At 39.1% G+C, this 19,297-nt stretch overlaps 1 long non-coding RNA gene across 1 annotated transcript; it reads right to left on the reverse strand.

Annotated features, from left to right (window-relative positions):
• Positions 1 to 10,855: 10,855 nt before the first annotated feature.
• LOC129757104 (uncharacterized) lies at positions 10,856 to 12,325 on the reverse strand. Its single transcript, XR_008739619.1, has 3 exons — positions 12,263 to 12,325; positions 11,794 to 11,985; positions 10,856 to 11,737 (listed from the first exon to the last, which is right to left on the reverse strand). It is a non-coding gene; the product is annotated as an uncharacterized LOC129757104 (long non-coding RNA).
• Positions 12,326 to 19,297: the final 6,972 nt, after the last annotated feature.

The following is a 19,297-nucleotide window of genomic DNA, read 5'->3' on the forward strand; positions in this document are numbered from 1 at the left end:
CAATTCTGCTATCTCAATAGGTTGTGGGCTCTTTAGGAAGAGAAGTAGTTTGACTCGGCATACCGTTATTCTGTGGTGGAAATGGATTCCACAATTTGAATTTCCGGGTCAAGATGCATCTGAACGCCATGAGACTTGGCCCACCCGTTGGCGCAGGATCAACCGTAAGTGGCAGCAGAAAGGACAAAATTTCGTGAAGCGGACAGGAAAGCGAAGTCAACGTTGATAAGTTTCTTCGGAGACGAATGCCTGGAAATAGTTCGTGACAAGGCAATAGCAAAACTGATGTGGTGTGCTCTGGAGAATTCGTTTAGCAACATAAGTCTTGCCTCGCCGATTTTTTTCCGAAGCAACTTGGTTGTTTTGAAGATGAACGAAGGTGAATCCATGCGGGGCCATCTAGTGAAATTTGAAGACCTTGTTCGGCAGCTACGTTTGGCAGGAACGAATTTGTCAGAAGCAGATGTAGTGGTGATTTTTTTCGCCACCCTGCCGGAGTCATACGACCCCTTGATCACAGCTTTGGAGAACCTGGATGACGATGAACTGAGCCTGGAACTCGTAAAGCAGCATTTGCTAAGCGAGGAGATGAATCAGATGGATCGACATAGGGATGTGCATGGTCAAGAACAATCAGCAGCGTTTCTTGGGGCTGATTTTCTTAAGAAAGTCACGAAGAGGTTTAACGGAAGATGTAACCGGTGCGGCAAGAAGGGACACAAGAGGGTCGATTGCCGTGTCAAACTGGATGGTGAGGCTAACGTAGCATCAGGGAGCAAATCTGTGTGCTTCATGGCAGATCAATTTTCGGAGCAAAGTAAACGCGAGAAAATGCTGTGTTTCAAGCTCGACTCTGGATCCAGTGAGCATCTAGTGAATGATAGATCGGTTTTTGCGTCGTTATCCAAATTGAGCAAACCGATTGTCATACAGGTGGCAAAAGATGGACAGACCCTTGAAGCAACTCAAACCGGGACGATTATTGGAAGCAGCAACACCAAAGTGCTCGTCAATATGAAAGATGTGCTGTACATTCCGGATCTCAGGGACAATCTGATGTCGGTCAAGAAGCTGGCAAAGGCTGGAATTTCCGTGTTGTTCTCTGGCACCAAAGCTACGTTGAAGAAGGATGGAATGACAGTTGCGGTCTCATATCTGAATGGTAATCTTTATGAACTGCAAATCAAGATAAATTCAGAAGGTAACCGAGTCAGAAGAGAATGCATGATGGTCACGCGACCTATCGAACCAGAGGGGGACGAAACTGATGGTTCTAAAGTAGTCACCCAAGTTCAAGATTCGTTAGTGAATTATCCAATTTGCTTATTGCTTCCGAAGAATTAGCTGAAGCTGATGAATGTGCATCGGATGTTAGCAGCAACGGAGAGCCATCCACTCTCCCGCCGCATCTAGAACACCACAACCCCTCAAGCAAGCGTCGGTGAGGCGTAGCGGTAGGGCGCGCTCGCTCCCAGGTAAGTCCTGGTTTATTCCGTTAATTTCGGCGCAGTTTCTGCTAGTCCTCTTTCTGTTGATGCTCCAGAAAGTTTTTCTGACCTTGGTGCCAAATTATACGATTTCGATGGAATATGTGAAGAGCGATACTAATTTCTTCGAAAAGAATTACTCTTGGATCCTGACGATTTGGTCCGATGGTTTGAAGCTCTTGAGTCCGGAATGGATGTTTCGTCTTTATTGAGATGACCATGGCCGACCGTTGCTCTACGAGGCTCGATTTGCAGCGAAAAACTATCTACAGCAACTTGGGCAAGACTTCGAAGGAACCTAACCTGCCGGAGGTCAGTTAGCAGCGATTCATGTGGTTTTCGTTGATAGAGTGACTTCACGGAACGTTGAAAGAGACGGTTTACATGGAGGTTCCCGACAGTCAAAACCCCGTCAAGTGTGGCTTTTGTTCCGATCATTGTATAGTGTAAATCGGTCCACCGGATATCATTTTGTGTGCGATCATGAGGCCTCATGGTTGGTGAAGATAGAAGGTATCGCGAAACAAGATCAACTTGCTGATGTTTCATCCAAGCTCCTGGAATGTCGTTTGGGACCCGAAACGGATGTAGGCCTACATGAACGAGAGGGGGTGTTGAAGGAGTAGCAATCCATGATATCCTTTCAATAATTCTAGTTTTTCCATAGCAACAGTGCTTGGTAACGAACCTTGTTTATAATGAAAAACTTACCACTTAGTACCAGAACTCCGCTTAATAAAGACGTACTTTTATATTAGTCTGAAAGCCTTTTGGACTCTGGTTGTTCCTGTCCCTGCCCCTGTTTCACCTTTTAATCTTGCTTTGTTTTATTTTCATGTTATTTAATCCTGTTCAATATTGGAATTTTTTGTTTTGTCTTGTTTATAATGTTTTCTCCGTTTAAATCATGTATTATCATGTCTTATATGGTTTTATCATATGTCTATACATTTGCTTTCTTGCTCTTGTTTTGTTCAGTTTTAATTTCATCTTTTTATTTGACATGTTTAAACTTTATTATCTAAGTTTGTTTTTCACCGGAGATGCTTCTTCTTGATCTTCATCATGTCAAGCTTCGCTTCGTTTTTTTTTTGTTTTTTTTTGTTATCTACTTTATCTTGAAGCATTTATTTTTATTTTTTTTTAAAGCAATTAAGAATCATTGGGCCATTTCACCGTGTATTGTGGTTATTTCATGCGTTTTTCAGTGATTTACAGCATTTTCAAGCTAAACAGAAGCCGTCATCTTGGATTTAAAGATGGCGTGAAAGAGCGAAATTCGACTTCTTCTTCCTTAGCTTTTTTATCCTAATACCCTTTACTTTGAAAATTTTATAAAATTTTCAATGATTTACGGCACTTTTAAGTTAGGTGGAAGCCGCCATCTTGAATTTCAGGATGGCGTCAAATAGCGAAATTATGGAGTTCAAAAAGAGCATTCAGAATTTTTTATAAACAGGTGAAACAGTATATTTGGTAAAAGCTTCATTAGCGTTATCAGAACTGATTGAAAACAAATGGTTGAGTAAAAAATCTAAGCATTTCTGAAGACCAAAAAAACAGTTAAAAAACTGCATATAAGATTCCATAATAACACCATAATAAAATATTCTAATGCTAGTTGGCTTTATGTGTTACTTGGGATGATTTGTAAAATGCAATGCACAATTTGTTCATCAAATAAAATTAATATTAATATCATTCCAACATTGCCGCGCCTTTCTGTTGCAAGAAAAATTGGGTGTAATTCATGTTCCAATCTCCCAGTATAGCAACAGCTGCTCTTGGAAATCATTTTTCGGCTGAAATTTGGGCCAGATCAGATCACGTAAAGGGGTCGCTCATCGAGCCTGAAGTTTGTATGGAATTTTGAGACATTTTGTTCGGGAGGAAAATGGTAATCCAGTTTTTCATGAATAACTTTGGCCCCCTTCGCCTGATTTCTTTTGAAAACGGATTTTCTTAAAGCTTTAAAAAATAACAAATATTTCATCTGTACACCCACAATTCAGCCTCTGTGCCAATGGCGGCATCATTGGTACAAGGCATCATTGGTACAAGAAGATAACGCGACCGGTGCTGATTCGATTTGCTCCCACCGGCATTAACCTCCCAAATTAACCGAATAGGCGATGGAAGCGCTGACGGATTTGGGTGATGGTTTTGCATTAGTGCAAGCGGGATGCAGCTATAATTTCACCCAACTTTTGACAGTTCTAAAAGCGTTTTTCTTAAGGAGAGAAAGAATAACTTTTCGCTTCCATCGCCCATTGCGTATGTCTGAAAGAAACAAAATAAAAACGAATTCACGTCCCTCCCTATCGCATCACAAGACGAAGAAGGATGGAAATAAATACCGGGCAACACCAGGCAGCCAGCGAACCGAGAACTGCGCGTGTGTGCAAAAGCAACAACAAAAATATTTCTTCCACCGGCAACAACCACCGGCCAAGCTGCCCGGCTTTGGCAGCTGTGTATATGTAATAGCAGGCAGTAAGCAATGCACAGTTCTCATTCAATGGGTTTCCCGTTCCTTCACTCCCGTTTCCTTTCCCGTTTCCATCGCAAGACAAAGGAATGCCTTGAAAGGAGGCCAAACGCCGGGAAGCCACCGTTGAGCGTTCTTTTTTGTGATTGATCGGTGGCAGAAAGCCTATGACAAGTATCCCTCCTTAAATAGTACACTGGTTAAGATGTCGGACTGGTAATGCGATATAGTTGATGATTTGAGTTCGATACTCCCTACGGCGCTGTGGTTTTAATTTTTATTTTCTCGTTTCTGGGATGAATTATCCAATAGGAAGGAAATCCCATAAAATGTTTTTCTTGTTTTGCTTGAATGTAGTGGTCATGCATCATTTTGGTTGGGAGCCGAGTCCTTATGCCAGTTACGGTTTTTCAAACATATCATCTTCGGCACAGTGCACATTTCAGCGCATTATCGGCACAGAGATATGCTAAATAGGCATTGGATTTTTGCAACCTCTTCTATGGGTGTAGACTGCATTTCGATAACAGTGGTATTCATCACTATTACTGAAGCGTCAATATGTTCGACCGCCCCGGCTCATTATCAGTGATGATGAATGTCATCCTTAAAAAAGTTACCCCATTTTTGAAGCCAAATAACTTCTTTCTCTTAACTCTTATTGAAATCCAGTCTTCGGATTTACAATTTGTCATAAATTAAGCTTTAGGAAAGCCGTATTTAAAAGAAATCAGCTAAAGGGGACCAAAGTTAATCATGAAAAACTTCTTTAATGGTTCTCCCGAACAAAATTTTTAAAAATCCCTTACAAACATCAGGCTTGTTGAGCGATCCCTTCGCTTGATCCGATTTTGTAAAATTATTGTTTTTTTGTAAGAAATATTTCTATTTTATTCTAGGTATCTCCCACCGGCTGGCGAATACATTTTTCATTCACGTTATTGATCAGTTTCCTACTTATACTTCGTCAAATCTGTTTTCTAGGTGGCTGCATCCGTCTTCTTCAATTTGCGCTACTTCTTGGCTCAGTACTTCTCTTTTGAAAAAAAATGTGTGCAATTTGGTGGATTCAGCTGTTTTGAGACTCACAAAACTTGATTATTTTTGTGCCACTAAAATAAGTTTGTACATGAATGTCTGCAGGCAAAATGTGACAAAAACGTGACCATCATGAGTTTGAACTTCAAGTGTAATCGGTTAATTTGGATCGTACGTTGTGAAATATACATGCAACTCAAGAGTTCTTTTTCAAAACTTTCAAAAACAACGGAAACCAAAGTTTTTATTTTGATTTTTTTTTGTTTTATCCACTGGAGCAGAGTCTTGGCAAATCATTCTTTTTTTTTTACAAAATAACCGGAAATACATACACTAATCTGCAAGGGAACTTTCCACGATCAGAAATGGTATAGCATTCAACCGCTGGAATTTGTTTGAAATAGGGTTTTTCATAAGTTTTGTCGTCCATCAGAAATCGCCTGTCTCATTGCCTCGGAACCAGCTGTACAGCTTACGTGCTCTGGAACTAGCAAAAATTTGTTGTTTGAGGTAAGGTTTTAATTGGCATAGCTAGGTAACACTTTCAGCTTATAGGAGAAAAATTTGACATTTCAGTGATCTACACTTAGTTTTTCACTTATAAATAAATTAATAATTTTGGTATGAGCTTTGACTTTTCTGATGACAATCAACCGTAGTTGCCGATCATGTGCTCCACTTCGACGCATTTTTTTCTCTGACATCGTAAATATTCCAAAAAAGAAAAAAATAGGTCGGAAAGTACTTTTAACAGGCAACAAGATGATGTCAAAACTTAGTATGCCCGATAAACTGGAAATGAACTATCAGTCATCAGTCATCAGTCAGAAAGCGTCCGATTTCTAAATGAACAAGCTTTACTCTGAATTTTTGGGTTTAATTTTAACTCTTTTTCGAATAACTTATATGCAATCCGAAATATGAATCTGAGTGAATAATTTTAATTCTCAAGGATGAACAATTTTGAATTTTTAATTTCTGTGTCATAATTAAATATGTTTGCATTATGCAATATGTTTGCATTCTGCATCAAAATTAAAGATGGCGATTTCAAATCAGAATATAGATTGAAATTTAAATAAAAGTTTGTTATATAATTTTGTTGTCATATTTCGAGAAAATTAATTAAATATTGAACATGAATAAAGTTAAAGTAAGTTAAGTGGTAACATTTAACGACAGTTCATTTAAATTGATTAGATATAGAATTACAGAATGTAACCTTGATCTGGTCTTCATTTGACACTTTTGGAAGTTTGACGGTGTTACAAATGTTACTGCACTAGTCGAAAAAGGGAAATAATAATATTATTAATTAGTGTTGACAACGTCACCTTAGATTAGATTCCCAACATGCAGTTACATTTTCAGACCGAAAATTACCGACACTTTTGGTTTGAAATTTGATTGCCAGTCCACGGTCTGTTCCATAACCAAGGGCGAAAATGTCAATGGTCGGCCGATAAAAGAAAAGCTCCAAATCGGTGCACCCGTCCGTCCGTTGCTGAGCTTGTAACCTGTAACAGCTCTCTGTAAAAAGGTACCCGTCCAGGCGATAGAACACTTTAGTCCTAGTAGATATGTCGTCACCCCCGCCAGGCATGAGATGACAATCTTGTGCTCGGCGTATGTGACATTGCTGCCGACTGCTGCCAAACTGTTTGCTGCGAGCCTCGGCTGATGCATACGTAGACTATTGCATTGCATCGCATTGCATTGCTTGCATACGAAGCTTCATGAGGATCGACCGGCCAGGCTACCGTATCTCCAGATTTGCATGTGCTGCCACGTGGAATCTGGCGCATAGCAGAAATGGCAAAATGTAATTGCATGCAGATTGCCTTCGGTCGGGGAAAGGATTATTTTCTTCTACGGTCTACAAGAGGTTTGCTTAATTTATCTCAGTTTACGGATTAAAGTGGCGGTACGAAGTTTTTTTTATTGGATCCTTGGGCTAACATGTCGGCTTTTCACGGATATTTAAACGAATGTTTGTTATTTTTAATTGTACCCACAAAGTTCTTCGAAATATCAGGTAACCTCATCTGCCGTATTGGTTGTTAGATTTCTAGAATTATTAGGGGTGAATGAGGATTCTTGATCTCGATTTTATATTTTCGACATATCATTTTTTTTTTTAAACTACAGATCGCCGTCTTTTGCATTTTCTGACAGCGTGTAATTTTAAATTTATATGCTGCCAAAGTTCGATTAATATATGAACCCGTTGACGAACCAGAAGCGTTTTCGTGGGACTATAAAAATGGCTAACGATAATAATTATACGGAATTTGGCGTCTCATCTGATTTTCGATTGAATTCGAAGAATTAGCTTGAAATTTCAATATCAACATTTGAAATTCTCCATAAGAATTACATTTCTCGTTGTCGCTAATTTTGAATCAAAATTTACAGCTTTTCGCCTTAAACTGCATCCAATAAATGTTTGGAAAGAAATACAAATCATTTTCGAAACTGGAATCGTGTCAAATCTACAAATTGAGGATGAAAAAATCAGAATGAAAAAACAAATTTTAAGTGTTAAGCTCATTATCTCAGGATCTTACTTCAGGTTCAGAATTCTACCTTTATTGTGAGAAAAATCTCGGTGGAAATGTTTAAAAAATCCAAAGCAAACGTAAATATTCAGTTAAGAATGAAATTTGAGGAATATATTTTGAAAAATATAACTCAATTAAACAAAAAAATATACCAGGAGAACACTGTCCTGAATTCACAGGTATTCTTTAAGTCCTTGTGCTCTCGTAAAAAAATTGTTTTAAAATTTAGGAGAGATTCAGCGTCCTGAAAATCTGGAGAGCTCCCATTCGAATTTCGTTTTATAGAGCAGTTTTCCTGTGATACGGAGAATCATGGTCCCAAACGGGATAAATGCAATCTTAGTCATCAAGCTTGGAGTACCTTTTTTTTTAGTTGATCTCCCAGGTGGTAAATCCTTTTTACGGATTGCATTCCAAGGCACGGCGAGCGAACGAGTCCCCGCAGTATGCTACTCTCGGTCCATGGGTGCAATTGGACGACTCATGATACTAAGTACCCCTACGCCATAAGTCCACCTGGGGCCGCAGACCTGATTCCCACCTCGAATTGTTTAGTACACTATGCTTCAATAGTGGGAGGTCTATTCGCGCTAATGCGCTCCAAGGCAATACTCATTAACGAGACCACTTTCAGCAAAACCTCTCATTCTTACGACTCGACGCCTGAACTCTCCTCTAACGACTTGAGAACCGACATCTCTTCGCAATGACTCGAAATTCCCACACAAACCTCTCCTCTTAGCGACTTGAGGCCTGATCTCTCCTCTAATGACTCGAGATCCGACCCCTCCTCGCATCGACTCGATGTTTACCTCTCCTCTGCACGATTCAAGGCCCGATCTCTCCTCTAACGACTTTGAATCTGACCTTTCCTCGTAATGACTCGAGGTGACCACTTGTACTCCTCCTCTTGTTGATAAGTGGCCTGATCCCTCCTCTTACAACTCGAGACCCGACCCCTTATCATAAAGACTCGGGGTTGACCACACAAACCTCTCCGACTGAAGGTTTGAGGCTCGACCTCTCCTCTAACGACTCGAGGCCCGACCTCTTATCTTCAGGGTTCGAGGTTTGCCACCTTGCCCGTCGTGTGCTTGGCGTAGCTGATTTCATGCTCGATGTATGGTACCCTATAATGAATATACTCCGGTACACCCATAGAAGAGGTTGCAAAATTGCAATGCCAATCGAAGTTGTCTTGAATTTTCATAGGAAAAGCCTGGATTTTTGTCAGATTTGCGATATTGCCCGGTTTTTCAACTGAAAATTTCAAAATGTAAAGCCCAGATTCTGCCCAGATGTCCGGTTTTCTCGGCCCGAATATGCTCTGAAAAAAATCTGGTAAACTTAGGAATTAAATACGTCATTCCTATTTATAAATTTTCTCATTTTTTTTTTTAACTTGTGAAAAGAGAAAAGTCAAGAACTGAATTTTCCCTTTTGGGTTATTCAAAGAAAAAATAGTATTTGCTGTTATACTGACAAACCACACTAAGTCCGATAAAATACTTCATAAAAAAAAAAAAATTGGGGCGTATATTTCCTTTGAACAAAGTATCAGATTAGAAAGCTAAGGAGCATTCGAGTATATTCCTTTAGTGCTTTTTAATAACTGTTCAAGGGTTTATTGCATTCTCAACGGCGTTGATTGCGCTCACTGTAAATTAGGATTCAAATATACCTTCATGAATACGGTATATTTTGGTAAAATATTGAAAGTTTTTGAAATTTCTTTCGTATTTCTTGTTTAAGATGTGGTGAACACACTTCATATTCCGAAACAAACAAGTTGATTTTTCTGATCAAATGGCTCTCATAAAAAAGAGTAGGGGAAAATTGTACAAGACGCACCAGCGGGCTAATATGGCCCATGCAATTATTTCTCCAATATACACCAACCAACGGCTTCGAATGATGTTTTTCTTCATTTTTATGGTAGCAAACAAGCATTTTCATCATTCAATAGATGAAAAGTTCACAAAAACTACTTTAGTTCTTAGAAACATAAGAATTAATAGAATAAGCGTGAAACTTGTTATTTGTAATAAATAACATTTCTAGAGTTTGTTTTGATTACGGCGTATGAACCAATATAAACAAAACCGAGTTATCTACCGCAAACTATCGATAAAGATGAGTTCTTTGTTAACAATGCATAATTGTAACAAATACCGTCCTTGTTCGAGTTAAAATGGTGCACCAATATTTGATTCGAAAAAATTATCGGCCGCCATGTTTGCCGCGATATCACTATATCAGTCAATAAAATTGAATTTCGTTGCCTACTTGAAGGCGTTTCATATATAAGGATATTAAAAAATGTATCTTGAAAAGCGAAATTTTCGATGAGTTCAGCTATACTATATGATTTTTAGCCAAAGAATGGTTAGTTTAGGAAAATACGATGATATGTAATCAAACATTTGATGTTTCAATAATTACATTCCGTGTAATCGTTGTTCCATTTCTTACCACCCTTCACGTTTGGTGCGTTCTGTCCACTAGCTTTGGCGTTCTACCCCGTGGTTTGTTTTCTGGCTGTTTTAGTTTTTTACAAAAATATAGTCAAAATCGTGTTTTTATCATATTTTTTCTTTTCGAGATTACGTAACACTGAACCCTGAATAGTCGTCAACTCTCAATTTGGATTTTAAATGATTGGAATCGCTGTAAATAGCAATTTTGCTAAACTGGTGCGTCTTGTACAGTTTTCCCCTACATTTCGTAAAATTTATGTAAAAGAAGAGTAGGGGAACTGGAGGTAAGACGCCCATGTTAAGAAGAATCTTTTATTCCTCGTAAATAAAGAAGCAATCCAGTAAATTCGATACTAGTTTTGAAAAAGAGACTGTTCTTCACCAGAAATATACAAACAGGAACACTTATATCAATTATATACGTGTTAATCGTTAAATTTTGAAAGGCTTTCTAAAGTATGATTTCCATTTGGGGCAAAGTGCGCATATGTGTGTACCCAAACGCGCCGTTTAACGATTTATACACGCTCGAAAATCATTAACCAATTATCGTTAAAAAGTAACCAATTTCACACCTTTCCGCGTTAAGTCATTTTTTGACTTCTTCCATAGAAGTCATTTTTTGACTTCTCTTGAGAAGTGGAAATATGGTTATTTTTGAACCGCAGTCTATTTCAGCGTAGAAGTAAGAAAGTGGTTATTTTTTAACCGCAATGCGAAATGAAGTAGGAGCGTGGTTTCAAAACTGTGAATTACGGTGAAAACTGTTTAAAAGAGAAATAAAAAACGAACAATTCTTCGGTTTTTAGAACATTTTCTTTGCCAGATTTTTTTTATTGATGCCAATAGACTGCCGAAGCATAAAAAGCATTTGCCAAATTAGTCACCACGGTGGGGCATTTTGTTGAAGTGCATCAGCATCTGCTTGCACAGGTTTCTAGAACGGATATTTTTTCTGACATGCCACCGACGGACAGGAAATACAGAAGCAACTCGGAAATTGTGTACTACTGGACGCTGATCTTAGTTGTGCATTTCCATGCATGCAGCGCCGGGGTGTCGTTGCCGACATATCGAAAAATCGGCTACATTGTTTGCAGGTGGCCGTATCTGCCTTCTTGCTTTGTCCCTTGCTACATTTCTTACATTTGCATGTATCATTGTTTCCCTAGCAAATGTCCCCACGCACTGGTAACTTTCATCGTTTGTTCGTAATATTGATACACCATCTGGCGTAGCCGGTTGTAGAACTCCGATCGAACTGCCACTCGTAATGCTCGAATTATTTAGTACTTCCGAGTGGATCGCTCCCATTCCATCGCCATCGTTGCAGGTTGCAGTTATTATTGCTTCCGCCACCTTCGTGCTCATCATCGGTTCAGTTTGAATGACATATTTTGAAAACATTTCCCCGGACCACAGCAGCTTACGCCGCCTCCTGGCGCTTTGATTTGACGGTGGATTTTAAACTCTTCGCCTTGAATGAATCGATTGATGCGACCGAGCTGACTAAAAGGCTGCTTGGTTTGAGCTAGTCCAGCTAGATCTACGAGATTTGTTCGCAACTGTCGACAAAAGATAGCCAAGTTTAGTTTTTTTTAACTAGGTCCTACAAAATAGTCATCCAGTTAATTGGAATGAGCGACGTGGCCAGGCACATATCAGAATTATTTTGTCGACTGGATTCTACAATCGTAAATTTGACAAATCCAAACATATTGAACAACAAAATTCTACATTACCTGAGTGAGAAGTTCCGATCCGTTCCGATTTTCTGCCAGGCAATTTTTGATGTGGCGGAGATTAAACGAGCTACTTCCGGATCGCTATTTTAGACGCTTTTTTTCTTTTAATTTTGCTTCATGGTGTCATGATCCGTTAATGAGTCTTCCGTTAGTGGTTGATGTTTCCGGTGAATTACGACAGGATCCAGGCTAATCCCAATGTTTTTTTTAATGCAAATTACTGAAATTTAAACTTTGTTCATTTTCATAAGACTGTGCTGGCGGTTCGGAACTTCGAGGCTCGGAAGCGAACTGTCGTGGGGTCAAACTGATTAGCCGACCAGCTGCATGAAGCTAGTAAGTCAAGCAGTGTATGGTTCCTCCGGCCCTCGGCTCGGCAGATCGTGATCCGGTGGCTTACCGGCGTTGCTTCCGAACTTTGAATCTCCTGTCAGACAGAACGTACAATTAAAAAAAAAACAATTACTTGTTAGCAGCTTTCAAGCGTTTTCGTATCTGGATCATGTTTACTCGATTAAAGACACAAATTTACGAGAAAGTTAAAACCTGTTTTAACGTCAATTTTGGAAGAAAATTTAATATTTGCTAAACCACGTACAATTGATCACTTTCAAAATGGCGATGAAGCATTACGAGATTTTTCAATACATTATGGTTAAATTTTAAACCACATTTGGTTATTGAATGTGAACTTTGAAGATGGTTAGAATTGGACTTGAAAAAATCGTTAAAAAATAACCATATTGGCAGTTTTGTTGCGAAAACCATAAAATGGTTATTTATGAACCAAAAATGGTTATAAAAAAATGAGCGTGTAAGTGTTTATTAATTCAAGGGCCTCCGAAAGTGTTTGCCAGGTAAAAACACTTTTTTTTCTATTTCACAGATGGAAAAATGTATTGCTACGCCCAGTGCTGCCAGATATACTGACGTTTTTGTGAATAGTTAATTAAATCTACACAGCAAATTTTTTTTTGCTGAAAACCAGCAAAATTTTGCTGGTTTTTGTCCCGCTGACTTTCCAGCAAAATTTCCAGCAATTTAAATTGCTGGAAAAAACAGCAAACGTTAATGCTGGTTTCCAGCAATTCAAATTGCTGAAAAATCAGCAATCCAGATTACTGGAAACCAGCTATTTCTTTCAACACAACCGGCTGTATTTAGTATCAAATTTATATTTTAATTCAAAATTAAATTTTGATTACTGGCTGTGCATATAATAAGCAATAAAAACAATTATTTCCTCCCGTTTTTCAATAGGGATATATTTATTTCCAGAAACACGATATTTTTTAAAAATATTCTATAACACCGGCTGGGCTGGCAGCTTTGTGCCAAAGTGTTGATCGCCACCTGTAAAAATAGTTTTGATAAGAATATTTTAGAGAATATCTATCTGTCCAAGAAAAACTCACCCTTAACTTATTATCTGGTTGCTAGAATATGTAAGAAATTAAAATAATTATATTAATTTAACCAAAATTCGTAAAATAGAATCTCACCTTGCTTCAGCGTACGAAAGAAAAACAAACTCCAAATTGACAACTCGATTGCTGATTTTCCAGCAAACTAGATCAATTGCTGGAAAGTCCAGCAATTCGAAAACCGATTGCTGATTTTTCAGCAAAAATGACAAGAACACAACTGAATGCTGAAAAATCCAGCAAATCGAAAACCGATTGCTGGTTTCCAGCAAAAATTTGGATTGCTGAACGTTTCCAGCAATTTTTTTTGCTGGAAATCGAGGCAAAAATTTACAGTGTATATTAAATTTAGGCATTTTAAATATATTCGTTCACATTCAACTTATGTTTTCCATTTCAACATGTTAATATTCTTGAAATTGTTTTGATGAAAACTGCTTATAAATTTAAACAATTATGAAACATGCTTAAAGATAAACGGACATGGCGCGTTTTGCCCTGCCTAGACATGTTTATTAAAAATCGTTTAAAATAATACGTAAAATGATTGAATAAGGAAATTTTCGCTGTGTGATGATTGTCAAGACCAATGTTCATCATTGAAACAGATGCCAGGTAAATGTTTTGATGATAGATGCCGTAATTCCTTACGAGTAAAGTTGAAAAATAGCAAAAAAAGCTCCCAAAAAATTTTGTTTTCGTTTTTCGTAAAATTTAAGTAATAAAGAAAACTTAGAAGGTCCACAAATGTTCATAAACGTATAAAATTGTAAATTGAACAGACTGGCATTTTCAGAAATGTTGAAAAATGTTTGCTTCGTGAAATACTGATGGTGGCGCATCTAGCCCGCTCTGCGCATTTTATACCCAGTTACGCCCATTTCTAAATCGAAAAAGAGTACATGTACTCTTAAAAAAGAACGTATGGTAACCCTGCCCTTAACCGAAAAAGCACAGTGCAATTATTTATTTTTTTATTTATTTACATAGTATTCCGTCTCACGACATAACTTGACGAACATAATTCCTAAAATTCACTCGGTCCATGGCAACCGTTCTCCAATTTCAAGGGCATCCCACGTTCGCCAGATCGTGCTCCACTTGGTCTAACCATCTCGCTCGTTGCGCCACCGCTCGTCTTGTTCCTACCGGATTCGTAGCGAACACCTGTTTTGCAGGACAGTCGTCCGGCATTCTCGCAACATGTCCCGCCCAGCGTATCCGGCCAGCCTTCACCACCTTCTGGATACTGGGTTCGCCGTAGAGTCGCGCGAGCTCGTAGTTCATCCTTCGCCTCCACACTCCGTTCTCCCGTACGCCGCCAAAGATGGTTCTTAACACTCGTCGCTCAAATACTCTTAGTGTACGCAGGTCCTCCTCGAGCAATATCCATGTCTCGTGCCCGTAGAGAACAACCGGTCTAATGAGCGTCGTATACAGGTTACACTCCGTGCGAGGGCTAAGTCTTCTCGACCGCAGTTGCTTGTGGAGTCCATAGTAGGCACGACTTCCGCTGATAATTCGCCTCCGGATCTCACGGCTGGTGTCATTGTCTGCGGTCACCAGTGAGCCGAGATAGACAAAGTCTTCGACTATCTCCAGCTCGTCGCCGTCGATCGTGACCTTGTTATTACTGGACAAGCGGGTTCGGTCGGTCTCGGATCCGCAGGCCAGCATGAACTTCGTCTTGGACGTATTGATCTTCAACCCAATCCTTCCTGCTTCGCGTTTCAGTTTGCGGTAGATCTCATCCACCGCCACAGATGATCTGCCGACTATATCAATGTAAAGCAGATAAGTTGACTGGATCTGTTGAAAATCGTGCCCCGCATTTCGCCCACCGCTCGTCGAATAACACCTTCTAGCGCCACGTTGAACATCATGCAGGATAGACCATCACCTTGTCGAAGCCCCCTGCGCGATTCGAATGAACTCGATAATTCACCCGAAATCCGCACACAGCACTGTGTTCCATCCATCGTCACCTTGATCAGTCTAATCAGCTTCCCGGAAAAGCCGTTCTCGTCCATGATTTTCCATAGCTCGTTACGGTCGATCGTGTCATATGCGGCTTTAAAGTCGATGAATAGATGGTGCGTAGGGACTTGGTGTTCCCGGCATTTTTGGAGGATCTGCCGTAGTGTGAATATCTGGTCCGTCGTTGACCGTCCCTCCATGAAGCCGGCCTGATGACTTCCCACGAATCTGTTTGCTTGTGGCGTGAGGCGGCGGAGTAGGATTCGGGACAACACTTTGTAGGCGGCATTGAGGACAGTGATCGCTCGGTAGTTCTCACAGTCCAATTTGTCGCCCTTCTTGTAGATGGGGCATATTACCCCCTCCTTCCACTCCTCCGGTAGCTGTTCTATGTCCCAGATCCGCATCGGCCAACTTGTCCGGGCCCATTTTGATGAGTTCAGCTGCGATGCCATCCTTCCCAGCCGACTTGTTTCTATTCAGCTGGCGAATGGCTTCCTTAACTTCACTCATCGTTGGGAGTGGCTCCTCTTCGTCGTTGGCTACGCCGCGCCGGCGATGAACCTTCCCCCACCGTCTTGATCTCCTGCATGTGCGCCGTTCAGGTGTTCATCGAAGTGCTGCTTCCACTTTTTGATCACCTCACGATTGTCCGTCAGGATACCCCCCTCCTTATCCCGGCACATTTCGGCTTGCGGCACGAAGCCTTTGCGGGATGCGTTGAGTTTCTGATAGAACTTTCGTGTTTCTTGGGAACGATGCAGCTGCTCCAGCTCTTCGAGCTCCTCCTCCTCCAGGCGGCGCTTTTTCTCCTGGAAAATTCGGACTCGCTGCCTCTTCCGCTGTCGGTGATTTTCCACATTTCGACGGGTGCCTCTTTGCACTACTGCCGCTCGCGCGGCATTCTCTTCGTCCATCACCCTCCTACACTCCTCGTCGAACCAGTCGTTCCGTCGAGTTTGCTCCACATAACCGATGACGTTCTCCGCAGCACTGTTGATGGCTGTTTTGATGGTATCCCAACAGTCCTCACTGCGAAGCACAGTGCAAGTGCTTGCAAGTATTGTCTTATGATGGAATAGGGAATTGGAAACGAGAAACTGTTTTTTTACTTTCCTACTACCTGCTTACATACCCACTAGAGTACCCCAAATAACCCGAACGTAAGAAAAACTTATGCGCGACTCCTTGAAAAAGGTATAATACCAAAACGTCAGATGAAGAAATGAAAATCGTCTTAATATTTTTGTTGACTGAAATCGCCGAAAATAAATGTAATCGATAAAAAATTTATTAGGCTTCAAAAGTGGAATAAAATTTTTTAGGAGTATTTATCACTGTCAATGAGGCATCAAAATATTCGACCACCCAGACCACCGGAATACTCAATTTGAAATGCATGCCATTTCGTCAAATAATGGCCTATTTCATCCATTATTGTTGTATTAGATAGCAAAATCTTTTGATTTTTCAAGTATTTGGTTGCAAACCATATTCACAATGTGAGTTTCACATGATTTTTTGAAGAGTAGTTCAGGCGAAACTGTGGGTGAGAGTAGGATTACTGATCCCCTTTTCATGTTTTCTTCATATTTTTCAAGGACAATTAATCATTAAAAACCCAATTTTTTGCTGAAAAATCAGTGAAGCTTAGTTCTATGATTATAAACGACTTTTGTCCAACGGAAAACTATTCGCTGAGTAATGTTTATTTGGCAATTTTTTCGTACTTGTTTGGTTGTAGTATTAACACATTTCAACCTGTATCTAGATTACTTCCATCTGTACCGTTGCGCCTTCAACACGTACGCCGGAGCATCGTATCGTTGCTGTGTACCTGCAGGAGCATTTTGCATTATTTATTTTTTTCGTACCTGTTTTTCAATCAGCACTTTTCAGTGCTAAAATTATTTTCATTTTTTTTTATTCATATTTTTCTCTTTTCTTTCCAGCATGGGGAAGTCATCAGCTGGCTCAAGAGCCGGGAGAAAATGGATTGCCCAACCTTATTAAGGTCCATCGCCCAAAAAAGTTGAAATTTCCAATTCATTCGATGTCCTTCATAACATCGGTGATGAGGAAATATTCTTATTTAATTCTGATAAGAGTACTAAGAAACCTTCTTCTTCTCATACTCTTAAAAACGAAAAGGTTCCACCAAAAACGGTCACGATTTCGGACTTCAATGCCTTTCGGAAAGAAATCGTCACCTCCGTAAAGGATGGTGCTGCTCGTATATTAGCGGAATCTTTCAATGATTTTCAAAAAATCTTAAATTATTTGAATAATAAAAAACATCAATTTTTTACTTACGACACTAGAAGTGATCGTCCATTTAAGGTTGTACTTCGTGGTCTCACCGGCGATCAGACACCGGATGAGATCACAACTGAATTAAATTCTTTGTTAGGTTTTTCTCCGATTCAAGTAATTCAAATGAGGAAAAGAACCAACACGAATAATATCAGTAGTGTTGGTTTTGCTCCTGAGCTTTATTTGATCCATTTTAAAAAGGATCAAGTTCATAATTTGCAAATTCTTGAAAAGGCTCGTATTATTCGAACCTTTTCGAAAATATTCAACCAATTTCCTTCAAAATATGACGCAATGTCGTCGTTAACATAAATTTAATCAACCTTTAATTGATGATGATCTTCAGTTTTTGATAAGACTGAAAAACATTCGTCGACGCCAATATCAACGTACTAGGTATCCTTATTTGAAATTTATTTATTGCGACCTTCAAAAAGAGATCAAACGTCGTTTGAATTTTATTGGTAATGAAAATTTTGCTAAAGCAGTATAGGACATAAAACCCTACTCAAAGCCATTTTGGAAATTAACTAAAATTCTGAAAAGGCCCCAGAAGCCAATCCCTACTTTAAAAGATGGGGATAAACTTCTTTTAACCAATGCAGAAAAAGCTCAAAAATTAGCCCAACAATTTGAGTCTGCTCATGATTTTAATTTAAACTTTGTAAGTCCAATTGATGCTCAAATTTCCCTTGAATTTGATGATATTCTTTCTAAACAAAATGTATTTGAAAGTTCTTGTGAGACAAATATTGATGAACTTAAATTGATTTTCAAAAAATTTAAAAATATGAAAGCCCCGGGGGAAGATGGGATTTTCTATATTCTTATTAAAAAGTTGCCTGAAAGCACTTTAAATTTTTTAGTTAAAATCATCAACAAATGTTTTCACTTGGCTAATTTTCCAAATAAATGGAAAAATGCCAAAGTAACTCCAATTTTGAAACCTGGAAAAAGTGCTTCAGAGCCTTCAAGTTATCGACCAATTAGTTTGCTTCCTTCTTTAAGTAAACTGTTTGAGAGAGTTATTTTGAATAGAATTATGATTCACATTAATCAGAATTCTATTTTCCCTGATGAACAATTTGGTTTTCGTCATGGGCATTCTACTACACATCAACTTTTGAGTGTAACTAATATGATTAACGCTAGCAAATCTGAAGGTTATTCAACTGGTGTTGCTCTTCTTGATATTGAAAAAGCTTTTGACAGTGTTTGGCACAAAGGTTTAGTAGCTAAATTAGCTCGATTTGATTTTCCTGTATATCTCACCAAAATTATTCAAAATTATTTGACTAGCCGAACTTTGCAAGTAAGCTATCAAAATTCATGCTCTGAAAGGATACCCATTAGAGCTGGTGTCCCTCAGGGTAGTATACTTGGGCCTATTTTATATTGTCGCTGAATCCCCAAACCGGAGTTATCGTCAATGAGCGCTGGCGACATTTACTGGCGACACTCACTGGCGACAAGTTATTATCAGGACGTGTACAACTTCGGGTGTGTTCTTATACCAAAGATTTTTTATTTCAAAGGAAAGTGCCGCAAAAACAATGGATTTTTTCCTTTGGTTTTGGTATAAATAAAAAATCCTTTGGTTCAAATGCATTTTCCTCTGTTTCAAAGATTTTTTCTTTTGAAAAATCTTAGATTCAAAATATTAATGCTTTGATACAAAAACCAGTTTCATTTGATTTAAAGTTATTATCTTTGCCCAAAGGTAATTTAGATATAGATTTAAAAGCATTTATTCATTGAACCATTTTCCATTTATTCCAATTGGAAGG

Source organism: Uranotaenia lowii, chromosome 3 (genome assembly GCF_029784155.1).
Source record: "Uranotaenia lowii strain MFRU-FL chromosome 3, ASM2978415v1, whole genome shotgun sequence".
Classification (NCBI taxonomy): Eukaryota; Metazoa; Arthropoda; class Insecta; order Diptera; family Culicidae; genus Uranotaenia; species Uranotaenia lowii.